This window comes from Salmo salar, chromosome ssa03 (assembly GCF_905237065.1).
Source record: "Salmo salar chromosome ssa03, Ssal_v3.1, whole genome shotgun sequence".
In the NCBI taxonomy this organism is placed as follows: domain Eukaryota; kingdom Metazoa; phylum Chordata; class Actinopteri; order Salmoniformes; family Salmonidae; genus Salmo; species Salmo salar.
Genome location: NC_059444.1, coordinates 31,916,125 through 31,930,989, shown reverse-complemented (window position 1 = coordinate 31,930,989; position 14,865 = coordinate 31,916,125). Strand labels below are relative to the sequence as shown.

The window sequence follows — 14,865 nt, the reverse complement described above, 5'->3', positions numbered from 1 at the left end:
GACATCGCCGAAGTCAATGATCGGTAGAATTGTCAGTTTTACGACGGTATGTTTGGCAGCATGAGTGAAGGATGCTTTGTTGCGAAATAGGAAGCCGATTCTAGATTTAATTTAGGATTGGAGATGTTTAATGTGAGTCTGGAAGGAGAGTTTACAGTCTAACCAGAGACCTAGGTATTTGTAGTTGTCCACATATTCTAAGTCAGAACCGTCCAGAGTAGTGATGCTGGACGGGCGGGCAGGTGCAGGCAGCAATCGGTTGAAGAGCATGCATTTAGTTTTACTTGCATTTAAGAGCAGTTGGAGGCCACGGAAGGAGAGTTGTATGGCATTGAAGCTCATCTGGAGGTTAGTTAACACAGTGTCCAAAGAAGGGCCAGAGGTATACAGAATGGTGTCGTCTGCGTAGAGGTGGATCAAAGAATCACCAGCAGCAAGAGCGACATCATTGATGTATACAGAGAATAGAGTCGGCCCGAGAATTGAACCCTGTGGCACCCCCATAGAGACTGCCACAGGTCCGGACAACAGGCCCTCCGATTTGACATACTGAACTCTATCAGAGAAGTAGTTGGTGAACCAGGCGAGGCAATCATTTGAGAAACCAAGGCTGTTGAGTCTGCCAATAAGAATGTTGTGATTGACAGAGTCGAAAGCCTTAGCCAGGTCGATGAATATGTCTCTTATCGATGGCGGATATGATATCGTTTAGGACCTTGAGCGTGGCTGAGGTGCAACCAAGACCAGCTCTGAAACCAGATTGCATAGCGGAGAAGGTACGGTGGGATTCGAAATGGTCGGTAATCTGTTTGTTAACTTGGCTTTCGAAGACCTTAGAAAGGCAGGGTAGAATAGATATAGGTCTGTAGCAGTTTGTGTCTAGAGTGTCTCCCCCTTTGCAGAGGTGGATGACCGCAGCAGCTTTCCAATCTATGGGAATCTCAGACGATACGAGAGGTTGAACAAGCTAGTAGTAGGCATTGCGATAATTTTGGCAGATCATTTTAGACAGAGAGGGTCCAGATTGTCTAGCCCAGCTGATTTGTAGGGGTCCAGATTTTGCAGCTCTTTCAGAACATCAGCTATCTGGATTTGGGTGAAGGAGAAGTGGGGGAGGTTTGGGCAAGTTGCTGTGCGTGGGGAGGATTCAAAAGGAGGATGCTGGTGCCCCATCCGCAAGACCAGCAGAAGCTGGGGTCATTGGGATTGGTTGCCTCCTCTGGATTTGAGGTCTTACCAATGCCTTGCCCAACTCCTCGAGAAAGAGCCATCTCATCTGGAGCTTCCCTCTGTTCCAATCTGGGTCCAACACCATCCAGATGACAAACACGTTGTACGCCGAGATGTCCAAGATGTTGAAGAATATAACAAGTGGCCAGCGTAGGGTTCTTCTTTTGCAGCTGTAGCCAGTAACCAGCTTGTCTAAATTGTCCACCCCTCCTTTTGTGGCATTGTAATCCATTATGATTTCTGTTTTTTTATGTTCCTGGTCACAGATTCTCCCATCCCTATGCAGCGTACTCATGAGTACCACATTTTTGCCTTTCTTTGGCACGTAGGATACTAGGGACGTGTCAGCCGTGAACACAAACAGAAGCTAATTTATAGGCCTGTTCCGTGTATTCAATAGCTGAGGTGGGAGCACTGGCTTGTTTTTTCGAACTGTTCCGACCAGCGTCAGCTTCCACTTGAGGAGCTCCTATTTCCCAGCTTGTGCGAAGTAAAAACGTTATCGCTTGTGATGTTGTTGCCATGGAGTCCCTGTGTCACATCCAGGACAACCCGCATCCCTTGGTTCTTCTCAGGGGCTCCTCTATCTAGCTTCCCCGTATACACTTGCAAGTGCCACGCATATGATGAAGCAGCATCACAAGCAGCCCAGATCTTGATTGCATATTTTGCGGGTTTAGACGGTATGTACTGCCTGAAGGTGCAGCTCATCAACAGTTACAGTACATATAGACATATACTGCTCAAAAAAATAAAGGGAACACTTAAACAACACAATGTAACTCCAAGTCAATCACACTTTTGTGAAATCAAACTGTCCACTTAGGAAGCAACACTGATTGACAATAAATGTCACATGCTGTTGTGCAAATGGAATAGACAACAGGTGGAAATTATAGGCAATTAGCAAGACACCCCCAATAAAGGAGTGGTTCTGCAGGTGGTAACCACAGACCACTTCTCAGTTCCTATGCTTCCTGGCTGATGTTTTGGTCACTTTTGAATGCTGGCGGTGCTTTCACTCTAGTGGTAGCATGAGACGGAGTCTACAACCCACACAAGTGGCTCAGGTAGTGCAGCTCATCCAGGATGGTACATCAATGCGAGCTGTGGCAAGGAGGTTTGCTGTGTCTGTCAGCATAGTGTCCAGAGCATGGAGGCGCTACCAGGAGACAGGCCAGTACATCAGGAGACGTGGAGGAGGCCGTAGGAGGGCAACAACCCAGCAGCAGGACCGCTACCTCCGCCTTTGTGCAAGGAGGAGCAGGAGGAGCACTGCCAGAGCCCTGCAAAATTACCTCCTGCAGGCCACAAATGTGCATGTGTCTGCTCAAACGGTCAGAAACAGACTCCATGAGGGTGGTATGAGGGCCCAATGTCCACAGGTGGGGGTTGTGCTTACAGCCCAACACCGTGCAGGACGTTTGGCATTTGCCAGAGAACACCAAGATTGGCAAATTCGCCACTGGCACCCTGTGCTCTTCACATATGAAAGCAGGTTCACACTGAGCACATGTGACAGACGTGACAGTCTGGAGACGCCGTGGAGAACGTTCTGCTGCCTGCAACATCCTCCAGCATGACCGGTTTGGCGGTGGGTCAGTCATGGTGTGGGGTGGCATTTCTTTGGGGGGCCGCACAGCCCTCCATGTGCTCGCCAGAGGTAGCCTGACTGCCATTAGGTACCGAGATGAGATCCTCAGACCCCTTGTGAGACCATATGCTGGTGCGGTTGGCCCTGGGTTCCTCCTAATGCAAGACAATGCTAGACCTCATGTGGCTGGAGTGTGTCAGCAGTTCCTGCAAGAGGAAGGCATTGATGCTATGGACTGGCCCGCCCGTTCCCCAGACCTGAATCCAATTGAGCACATCTGGGACATCATGTCTCGCTCCATCCACCAATGCCACATTGCACCACAGACTGTCCAGGAGTTGGCGGATGCTTTAGTCCAGGTCTGGGAGGAGATCCCTCAGGAGACCATCCGCCACCTCATCAGGAGCATGCCCAGGCGTTGTAGGGAGGTCATACAGGCACGTGGAGGCCACACACACTACTGAGCCTCATTTTGACTTGTATTTAAGGACATTACATCAAAGTTGGATCAGCCTGTAGTGTGGCTTTCCACTTTAATTTTGAGTGTGACTCCAAATCCAGACCTCCATGGGTTGATAAATTGGATTTCCATTGATTATTTTTGTGTGATTTTGTTGTCAGCACATTCAACTATGTAAAGAAAAATGTATTTAATAAGATTATTTCATTCATTCAGATCTAGGATGTGTTATTTTAGTGTTCCCTTTATTTTTTTAGCAGTGTACATACATACATACATACATACATACATACATACATACATACATACATACATACATACATACATACATACATACATACATACATACATACACATAGATACACAAATACAGTGCCTTGCAAAAGTATTAATCTCCCTTGGCGTTTTTCCTATTTTATTACATTATATATTTTTATTTGGATTTCATGTAATGGACATACACAAAATAGTCCAAATTGGTGAAGTGAAATGAAAAAAATAACTTGTTTCAAAGAATTCTACAAAAAAAATAACGGAAAAGTGGTGCATGCATATGTATTTACCCCCTTTGCTATGAAGCCCCTAAATAAGATCTGGTGCAACCAATTACCTTCAGAAGTAAAAAAAAAAGTCCACCTGTGTGCAACCTAAGTGTCACATGATCTGTCACATGATCTCAGTATATACACCTGTTCTGAAAGGTCGCAGAGTCTGCAACACCGCTCAGCAAGCGACACTACCAAGCAAGCGGCACCATGAAGACCAAGTAGCTCTCCAAACAGGTCAGGGACAAAGGTGTGGGGAAGTACAGATCAGGGTTGGGTTATAAAAAAATATCAGAAACTTTGAACATCCCACGGAGCACCATTGAATCCATTATTAAAAAATGGAAAGAATATGGCACCACAACAAACCTGCTAAGAGAGGGCCGCCCACCAAAACTCACGGACCACGCAAGGAGGGCATTAATCAGAGGCAACAAAGAGACCAAAGATAACCCTGAAGGAGCTGCAAAGCTCCACAGCGGAGACTGGAGTATCTGCCCATAGGACCACCTTAAGCCATACACGCCACAGAGCTGGGCTTTACAAAAGAGTGGCTGGAAAAAAAGCCATTGCTTAAAGAAATAAATAAGCAAACTCGTTTGGTGTTCACCAAAAGGCGTGTGGAAGACTCCCCAAACATATGGAAGAAGGTACTCTGGTCAGGTGAGACTAAAATTGAGCTTTTTGGCCATCAAGGAAAATGCTATGTCTGGCACAAAACCCAACACCTCTCATCCCAACACCATCCCCACAGTGAAGTATGGTGGTGGCAGAATCATGCTGTGGGGATGTTTTTCATCTGCAGGGACTGGGAAACTGGTCAGAATTGAAGGAATGATGGATGGTGCTAAATACAGGGAAATTCTTGAGGAAAACCTGTTTCAGTCTTCCAGAGATTTGAGACTGGGACGGAGGTTCACCTTCCAGCAGAACAATGACCCTAAGCATAATGCTAAAGCAACACTCGAGTGGTTTAAGGGGAAACATTTAAATGTCTTGGAATGGCCTCGTCAAAGCCCTGACCCCAATCCAATTGAGAATCTGTGGTATGACTTAATGTTTTTTTGTCTTTTTTCTTGTTTGTTTCACAATAAAATATATTTTGTATCTTCAAAGTGGTAGGTATGTTGTGTAAATCAAATTATAAAAACCTTCAAAAAATCTATTTTAATTCCAGGTTGTAAGGCAACAAAATAGGAAAAATGCCAAGGGGGATGAATACTTACACAAGCCGCTGTATACTCCAAAAACATTCAATTAAATAGGAAAACAAACCCAGTAAAATTCAACATTTGTATAAATGTAACCCTCTGTTGAACATCCTAACAAGCCAGAACACAGAAAATTGACTGGCAAATGCTTGGTAATTAATACCCGTCCTGCAGAGCTGCAGTGTTCACTCGGCTATACAATCTGCAAACCCGTGCCATCTGCCACCAAGCACCAAGGCGAACCAACCAGTCAAATAGTAAAGAATAATACACATGGTCCTTTGGGAGTATACGCTTGTATGTATTAAACATGCTCAGATTATGTTAGTAGGGTATCTTATTAAGGCATGGAAAGAGAGCTCATTGGCTAGCCTTAGGTAGCGACTAGGCTAATTACCACGCCATCTAATTACCGCGCCATATAGCACAGTGGCAATACAGTCGCAGCTAGTTGGTAAAAGCTAATTGTGCCATGTGTAATATTCATATGTGAATACATACTGAATTATAATTGGATGCATTTTACCGCCGTACCATACTGTGCGGTGATTGGTTAAGACCACCCAGACGGTTAGGTCAGGGGCAGTTGATCGTGGTTGGAGATAGGCTAACAGGTAGTTGTAGCTAGTTAATAAAGAGTTATGTTAAGAAACATCCTGTAGTTCTGCGTTTTATTATTTTGTACAAAGTGTACAAAACAAAACATGGTGTCAGAGTAAATGGTCTTAAAAGATGGATTTTTCTGGAGTTCCTTCACCTCGAATGGACTGGGAGTCTACAAACTTACCCGATGCATGGCGTAAGTACAAACAGCATGTGGAGCTAATGTTCACGGGTCCCCTGAAGGAAAGAGGAGAAGAGGGAAAATGTAGCTACCTGCTCCTCTGGATCGGTGAAAAAGGGAGAGATATTTACAACACATGGACACTTACCGAGGCTGAATCAAAGGTACTGAAAACATACTACGATCGTTTTGAAGCATATGTTGTGCCGAAGACTAATACAATTTTCGCTAGGTACAAATTCCATGAGAAAGTACAGGGAGCTAGCGAGTCTTTTGAACAGTTTGTGACTGAGCTGCGTCTGCTTGTGAAAGACTGTGATTATGCAAACAAGGATGAGATGGTCAGGGACCGTATTGTATTTGGAATACACTCACCGCGAGTGAGAGAGAAACTTTTGAATGTTGGGTCTGAGCTAACGCTGGACAAAGCTATCGACATAGCCAGATCTCACGAGCTAGCACAGGCTCAGATGAAAACCATTTCGCGCCGCAGCACGAGCGCATCACGTGAACAAGCAGTGCACGCAGTCAGGCAGACATCAAAGCACACCTCCGGTGCCCAGAGAGAGCGTTTCAGAACGGAGAGAGACATAACTCCAAAACAGAGCGACACAGACTCACAACGCCCCAAAACATGTGGATATTGTGGATACAAAGTGCATGGCGAACAAGGAAATTGCCCAGCTAAAGGCAAACAGTGTACTAAATGTGGTAAATGGAATCACTTTGCAAAAGTGTGCAGAGCTTACCGTGGAAAAACAGTACACACAGTGAGTGAAGATGAAATGTCAATCAAAGAGTCAAATGATGATGAACTGTTTATTGATTCAGTGACACAGAAAAGTCACATATCAGAGACAGAGCAAGCCTTTGCTGACATTGAGATAGGAACACAAGGCACAAAGCTAAAGTTCAAACTAGACACTGGTGCACAAGTAAACATTATTCCTCTGAATAAATACCGCAGCTTGACATCTGAGTGCGAGCTACAGCCCACCATGCGCAGACTGACTGGTTATGGTGGTGAACAGCTCCCAGTAAAAGGCACATGCACTTTCAAATGCAAATACAAAGAAAGTGACATGATGTTGGACTTTACGTTGTTGACACTAGAGCACCTGCAGTGCTAGGTCTTAAAGCATGTTTAGACATGGACCTCATCAAGCTAGTTTTATCAGTAACAGCACCAGTAGAGACAGAAAATGTACTGGAGGAGTTTGCTGATGTCTTTACAGGAATAGGATTATTCCCAGGAGAATGTACCATTCACCTTGACCCAGACGCAACCCCTGTGGTCTACCCACCGAGAAAGATTCCCCTTGCTCTCCGTGCCCGTCTGAAGAAAGAGTTGGAGAGCATGGAGCAATCTGACATAGTCACCAAGGTTACAGAACTGACTGACTGGGTAAACGCGTTAGTGGTGGTGGAGAAACCACGCACAGGCAAGCTCCGAGTATGCCTCGACCCAAGAGACTTGAACAAGGCTATCAAACGGCCCCATTACCCTTTACCGACGCTAGATGGTATCACGCACAAGCTAGCGGGAGCACGCTACTTCAGTGTCATGGACGCTAGATCAGGCTACTGGGCTATCAAGCTCACAGAAGAGTCATCTAAGCTCACAACATTCAACACACCGTTTGGGCGCTACAGGTTCCGTCGCCTGCCTTTTGGGATTATCTCAGCCCAAGACGAGTTTCAGCGAAAGATTGACGAAGTATATGAAGGCCTCGACGGAGTTGTGGCAATTGTGGACGACATCCTTGTTTATGGTCGAACCAAAGAGGAGCACGACCGAAACCTCCGCGCGATGCTGCAAAGGTCCCGCGAGATAGGAGTCCGGCTCAACCCCGAGAAGAGCACAGTCAGCGCTACAGAGGTCAGCTACTTCGGACATCTTCTCACAGCGAATGGAATCAAGCCAGATCCACAGAAGATCTCAGCCATAAAAGAAATGGAGCCACCAAAGAACCGTGCAGAGCTGGAAACAGTGCTTGGCATGGTCAACTACTTAGCCAAGTTCGCACCCAGCCTCTCCAATGCTAATGCACCCCTGCGTCAACTGCTAAAGCAGTCCAGTGAGTTTCTTTGGGACAAGCAACACGACATTGCTTTCCAGAATGTGAAAGACTTGATCACGAGAGAACCAGGACCAATCCTTGCCTACTACGACCCAAACAAAGAGCTCAGACTCCAAGTGGACGCGTCGAAGTATGGACTAGGTGCAGTGCTACTGCAAGAAGGAAAGCCCATCGGCTACGCTTCCAAATCTCTCACAGACTGTGAAATCAACTACGCCCAAATCGAAAAGGAGCTCTATGCCATTCTGTTCGGATGTAAACGTTTCCATCAGTACGTATATGGACGACAAGTCATTGTGGAATCCGACCACAAGCCCCTTGAGTCAATCATGAGGAAACCACTAGCTGCAGCCCCGCCAAGGCTACAGAGAATGATCCTTCAACTACAAAAATACGACTTCACAATCACTCACCGTCCAGGCAAAGACATCCCTGTCGCAGACACACTCTCCAGGAAGTTTCTTACCTACAAGGACAGCAGCCTCAGTGAGGGCATGGACATGCAAGTGCACACTGTGTACAGCAACTTACCAGTTAGTGACACGAAACTGAAGGAGATCCAAGCTGAAACAGACAAGGACTCACAACTCACACAGCTGAGGAAAGTCATACAGGATGGATGGCCTGAGGAGAGGAGAAAATGCCCTCAGAGCGTCTCAGAATTCTGGAACCATCGTGATGAACTATCACAGATCAACGGAATCATTTTCAAAGGAGAGAAAATCATTATTCCTACCAGTCTCAGAGAAGAGATTTTGACAAAGATCCATGCTGGACACATGGGCATGGAAAAGTGCAAACAGAGAGCACGGGACATTTTGTTTTGGCCTGGAATGTGCAAACAAATAGAGGACATTGTTGGTAGATGCACCATCTGTCTTGAAAGACGCCCCTCAAACACCAAAGAGCCAATGTTACCTCACTGTATCCCAGACCGACCCTGGCAGGTTGTGGCAACCGATCTGTTCACCTGGAACAACGAGGACTACATCGTAACAGTGGACTACTACAGCAGATACTTCGAACTCGACAAGCTTCACAGCACCACATCTGCAGCTGTGATACACAAGCTGAAAGCAGCCTTTGCCAGGCATGGCATTGTAGAGACTTTAATATCTGACAATGGGCCCTGTTACAAATCAAATGAGTTTGAATCCTTCACAAAAGCATGGGAGTTCACACATGTCACCACAAGCCCACATTACCCTCAATGTAATGGCCTTGCTGAAAAATCTGTGCAGATTGCTAAATCACTCATGGACAAAGCAAAAGCAGACAAGAGAGACCCCTACCTCAGTCTCCTTGAATACCGCAACACTCCAGTTGACAATTTCAAATCACCAGCCCAGCTGTTGATGAGCCGCAGACTTCGCTCAACCCTTCCCAGCACCAACCAGCAGCTGCAACCTGAGGTCGTCAGCTACAAGGAAATGCATGAAAAACGTGCACAGAGACAACAACAACAAAAGCGATACTACGACAGGTCAGCTAGACCACTGCCACCACTGATCGGCGGAGAGTCAGTTAGAATCCAGGAGCATGGCCTCTGGAAACCAGCAGTCGTCATCCAGCCAGCTGACACTGAACGTTCATATCACGTCCGCACAGCAGAAGGAGCAGTGTACCGCCGCAATCGTCGTCACTTACTGAACACAAAAGAACAACACACTGATGAGATGAACTGTTCCCCTGAAAGAGAATGTGATGGACTAAACACACACACAGCACAACATACACCATACTTACCTGCAACACCACAAGAGCTGTTGACTGACACAGAAGCATGCTCAACATCATATCGCACAAGGTCAGGAAGAGAGGTCAAGCCCAGAGCTCTCCTTGACCTATGAAATGTCAAAGGGTGTAGGCGGATCGCTGCCCTAAAAGAGTTCCAGACTGTAAACTTGTTATTGAAAGTTGACTTGACATGCTTTGGTATTGTATTTGTTTGAAATGTTAAGATGTAATTTCTACAGTGAAGCTGAGTTGCTGAGAATCCCTTGTTTGAAAAGTAACAGTATGTTGGATCATTGTTTCAGAGTCTATGTTGATTCAGTTGGTGTAGTATGCAATATAAATGGTTACTTACCTTGAGTTCAAACTACAGAGCATGTATCCAAAAGAAAAGCTTAGAATATGTAAAACATTTGTATTTTGTTTAAAAGAAGGGGGATGTAATATTCATATGTGAATACATACTGAATTATAATTGGATGCATTTTACCGCCGTACCATACTGTGCGGTGATTGGTTAAGACCACCCAGACGGTTAGGTCAGGGGCAGTTGATCGTGGTTGGAGATAGGCTAACAGGTAGTTGTAGCTAGTTAATAAAGAGTTATGTTAAGAAACATCCTGTAGTTCTGCGTTTTATTATTTTGTACAAAGTGTACAAAACAAAACACCATGTACTGTAAATAAACTACTATTCAAACTATATTGTCCTTGTGAGAACATGTCACCCTATACATACCTTCATTGTTCATGACGTTAAGTTACTGGATGAATATTTGTAATTCTTTTGGCAGCCTCGTGGAGGCACGTTACTAATCAAGATATGACTTCACTAGTTGATCCCTGGTCGCATTAACACGGATAGTGCAGGGTCACAGTATAAGCCCACAATGGCTAGTTAGTATTTTGTCGCCTGTCCTCCAGTGGATGTGGGTGTGCGATAATGTATTCTTTGGACTTGGTTGGGTCTAAGAATGTATTCTGCTCGCTGGAGGGATTAGTGTTCTTCAGTACAGCTGGGTAAAGTATGCCGAACTTGGTGTCCAGAGCGTTGTTGGAGCCCCATCACCTAGTTTAAAGCTGACCTCTTCTTCATGACTGCCGTGGTGTAGTCCAGGTAAATGTGAATATTCCGGCCACCCGTGGGTGATGGGAGACACTCGTGCTTAATTACTGAAGATATCCTCCTTCCCCTGAAGGTAGTGAAATGTATCTACTATGGGTCTGGGTGGCTCCCCATTCTTTGATTCGGACTGTATGCTTCTGTGCGCACGGTCACGAGTGGGGGCGTAAACGAGGCCTAGAATTTCCTGTACCTGTTTAGCTATGGACAGGGTAGGCCGCATTCCGCCTACGGTCTTGAGTCCCTCTCTCATTCAGAAAATGCAACCGTTCCCCGGCGCTGTCTGTTCTCGAGGTCCTCAACCTTGGAAGTGAGTTTGACGACATCTGATGATAGCCGGGTGACTTGCTCTTCCAGTGTCACCACTTTGTCGGAGTAAATATTTGCGCCATCTTCCAGGCTATTCAGATGGGTGTCATGTCTCGCCAAGTCTTCGTTAACGGAGTCAATGTTTATGTTGACCTTGGTGGCGAGAATAGCTATTTGTGCGGATAGGTCAGTGGATAATGACTCCACCTTAGCCAGCACAGTGTTAATGATAGCCACCATTACCATGGCTCGGTCGGGGGGATCAGAGTCCGTGACAGGTGAGCCCGAGGCTTCTGCGGAAGCCTGCTCCTTTGTGGCCCACGGCCGTTGTTGTCTCGACATTTTACGATTAAAAGGCCAACATTTTCAGACAAAAAAAGTCAGATTAGTAAATTGGGTTCGATTCCAAATGAAATGTTACAAAATGAACACGGTGGGGGAGGTGCTGATCAAGTATTAATAGTAAATTGTTCGCCCTGGATAGGAGCACCGAGAAAACGTGTCTTCACATGTTGCTGCTCACCACCGCCCCCCCAAACTGAGAAACTTTAACGCAAGGGTGAAAACGTACTCATAATATTCCCCAAAAAACTGAAATCAAAGAGCCAACAAAAAACCTTAGTCTTATTCATGTCTACTCAGATCCCTACAAAGGCTCTGGGGCCTGAGAGGAAGGGGGAACTTATTCTCAGAGTATTCCCTGCAATGTTTTTCGGGTGTGAAGTCCTTGAGATCCAAAAACCTTTTAGCTGCATTCACAATGATATCAAGTTTCTTAGATTTCTTGTTAGTTTGGCCAGTATAATTTATCATCTGCGCAATAAATGCAAAAAGTCCACTTTCTTCAAGATCAGTGTTTCAGGATTCCTTAACTGCTGAACAACATTCTCAGCATGCTGCAGGGACATACACTGCCATGTCTTCCTCATCTCCATTCGGTCCTTCAACTATTTCCACGGTTTACTTCTTACACTTGCAACATTGTAGTGGGTTTTGCACATACACTTTCAAACCGTATCTCACATACCCCAGCATTACGTGTCGGGAGAACGTCATGATACAGCACTAAAACCAATAGGCATTCATCCCTTTTCCCATCCACAATACGAGCCAAATGACGCTTCCCTGTGGTAATACCTAGGCATACTTTAAGTAACTTGTTAAAGTATCCCTGTTGATACTGCCTCCAAAAGGTTTGTTAAGTCAGTGCACAGAATGATGTCTCAGAGCCATCTGTACATTGTTCATAATTTGTCTGCATGAGGAAATATCACTCATCTCAATGAATACCAAAGATTGTACATTTACTATTATCTATATGAATACATTCACTGACATAAACAATTCCTTAAATTGAACAATTTCTTGAATTTAAATCATATAGTTTTGGGCACACGTTTAGCAATTAACACTGGAACTTCCATGGTTGAAGTATTCTTCACTTTTCTTCTGGTACTTAAATGGTTTAACACTTTTGCTGTTTAATGCTACTGTCTCTGATGTACCCTTCTCCATTTATCTTCCCCGACATAGCATCAGTGGGGAGCCATCCGTTCCTGACAGAGCTGAGCTGAAGCTGCCAAGGCCCTGTTGAGTGGACTTTGACCTTGGCCTGACCTATCTCCTCTAGAGTGGAACCCCACTGTGAACCTCCTGGCTGGAATTGCCCTGACCTTTTTGCACTTGACCCTTCGGCCTGTATGGACTACTGCGCTATAGGCTACAGTGCACGTGCTTATTAGATCATAAATAAAAGTGAGAAAAATAAAATAAAAATAATAAATAAAGACCCAATGCATATCTTTATTCTATCAACTCACTAATTTCACTCACATTCCTACTTAAGTGATTGATACCGCTACCACACGGTTCTCTCTGTACACCAAACCTGCAAAGGATTGGGGTAAGAGGCCACTAAGATCCAGTGAAGGGAAATCTTAACGCTACAGCATACAATGACATTCTAGACAATTCTGTGCTTCCAACTTTGTGGCAACAGTTTGGCGTAGGCCCTTTCCTGTTTCAGCATGACAATGCCCCTGTGCACAAAGCGAGGTCCATACAGAAATAGTTTGTCGAGACCGGTGTGGAAGAACTTGACTGGCCTGCACAGATCCCTGACCTCAACCCCATCGAACACCTTTGGGATGAATTGGAACGCCGACTGCGAGCCACGCCTAATTGCTCCATATCAGTGCCCGACCTCACTAATGCTCTTGTGGCTGAATGGAAACAATTCTCTGCAGCAATGTTCCAACATCTAGAAGAAAGCCTTCCCAGAAGAGTGGAGGCTGTTATAGCAGCAAAGGGGGAACTAACTCCATATCAATGCCCATTATTTTAGAATGAGATGTTTGACGAGCAGGTGTCCACATACTTTTGGTCATGTAGTGTACCATTATACTCTGCCTTTGTGCTGCAATGGGAATGAACAGAATAGAAACTATTGTGTGCAAGCAAATACATCCAGTATAGCAGTAGAGGCATGTAGGTGGTAGAGTAAAAATTTAATCAGAGGCTCACCTCTACTTAGAACACCTGGTGAGGGGACATGCATCACGCTGTGGGTCTTTGCTAAACCCTCAGCATGATGCTCCAATTCAAAGCATCGGGGGATGTTTCATCTCTTCGCCGGATTTTTCACTTTTTCATCTCGGGGTTAAGACTGAAAAGGATGGCATTTTAACATGCCGCCTAGTCACAGCCATGAAGCAGGGATTGGGTGGTATTACCAGTCTACCGTACAATAAAACACTTGTTTGCACACTTTGTTCACAGTAGGGGTCCCCCTATTCTCATCAGGACTGATCCCTGCCAACGCAACTGTCTGTCAGGCAGTGATCTTTCTCGTGCGTTGAGTGAGAATGTAAATTGTGGGCATGATGGGAGATACTGCATAGAATTGACTACTAATTGGATGCTTTCATCTGACATGACAGCCTGTTCGAATACAGATTAACAGCGTCAGTTCGTGGAAGGGCCACTCCTGGAATACTGATTCTGCTCACTCGGGGCTATGTTACCCATTTCTTGTGGTCCACGGACCTTAATGTTTAATAGCTGTATCCATACATCTCCATCAGGAATTACATTCAAGATGGTCTTATTGTCTATGATGCAAGGCCTAAGGCTAAAACAGTATGTGGTACTCAGTTGAAGAAGAGCTACGCTGAACAAAAATATGTAATGCAACATGCAACAATTTCAAAGATTTTGCTGAGTTTCAATTCATATAAGGAAATCAGTCAATTGAAATGAATTCATTAGGCCCTAATCTATGGATTTCACATGACTGGGAATACAGATATGCATATGTTGTTCACAGATACCTTAAAAAACAGTAGGGGTGTGGATCAGAAAACCAGTCAGTATCTGGTGTGACCACCATTTACCTCATGCAGCGTGACACTTCTCCTTCACATAGAGTTGATTAGGCTGTTGGTTGTGGCCTGTGGAATGTTGATCAGGCTGTTTGAAGTTGTTGGATATTGGCAGGAACTGGAACACGCTGTTGTACACGTCGATCCAGAGCATCCCAAACACGCTCAATCGGTGACATGTCTGATGAGTATGCAGGCCATTGAAGAACTGGGAAATGTTCAGCTTCCAGGAATTGTGTACAGATCCTTGTGACATGGGGCCATGCATTATCATGAATGGCACGACAATGGGCCTTAGGATCTCGTCAAGGTATCTTTGTCCATTCAAATTGCCATTGATAAAATGCAAATTGTGTTCATTGTCCGTAGCTTATGCCTGCCTGCCCATACCATAACCCCACCACCACCATGGGGC

The 14,865-nt window shown here is 45.2% G+C and overlaps 1 long non-coding RNA gene across 1 annotated transcript; it reads left to right on the top strand.

Annotated features, from left to right (window-relative positions):
* The first annotated feature begins 10,501 nt into the window (after positions 1-10,501).
* LOC123741891 (uncharacterized) lies at positions 10,502-12,853 on the top strand. Its single transcript, XR_006769414.1, has 2 exons — positions 10,502-11,348; positions 12,604-12,853. It is a non-coding gene; the product is annotated as an uncharacterized lncRNA (long non-coding RNA).
* The last annotated feature ends 2,012 nt before the right edge of the window (positions 12,854-14,865 follow it).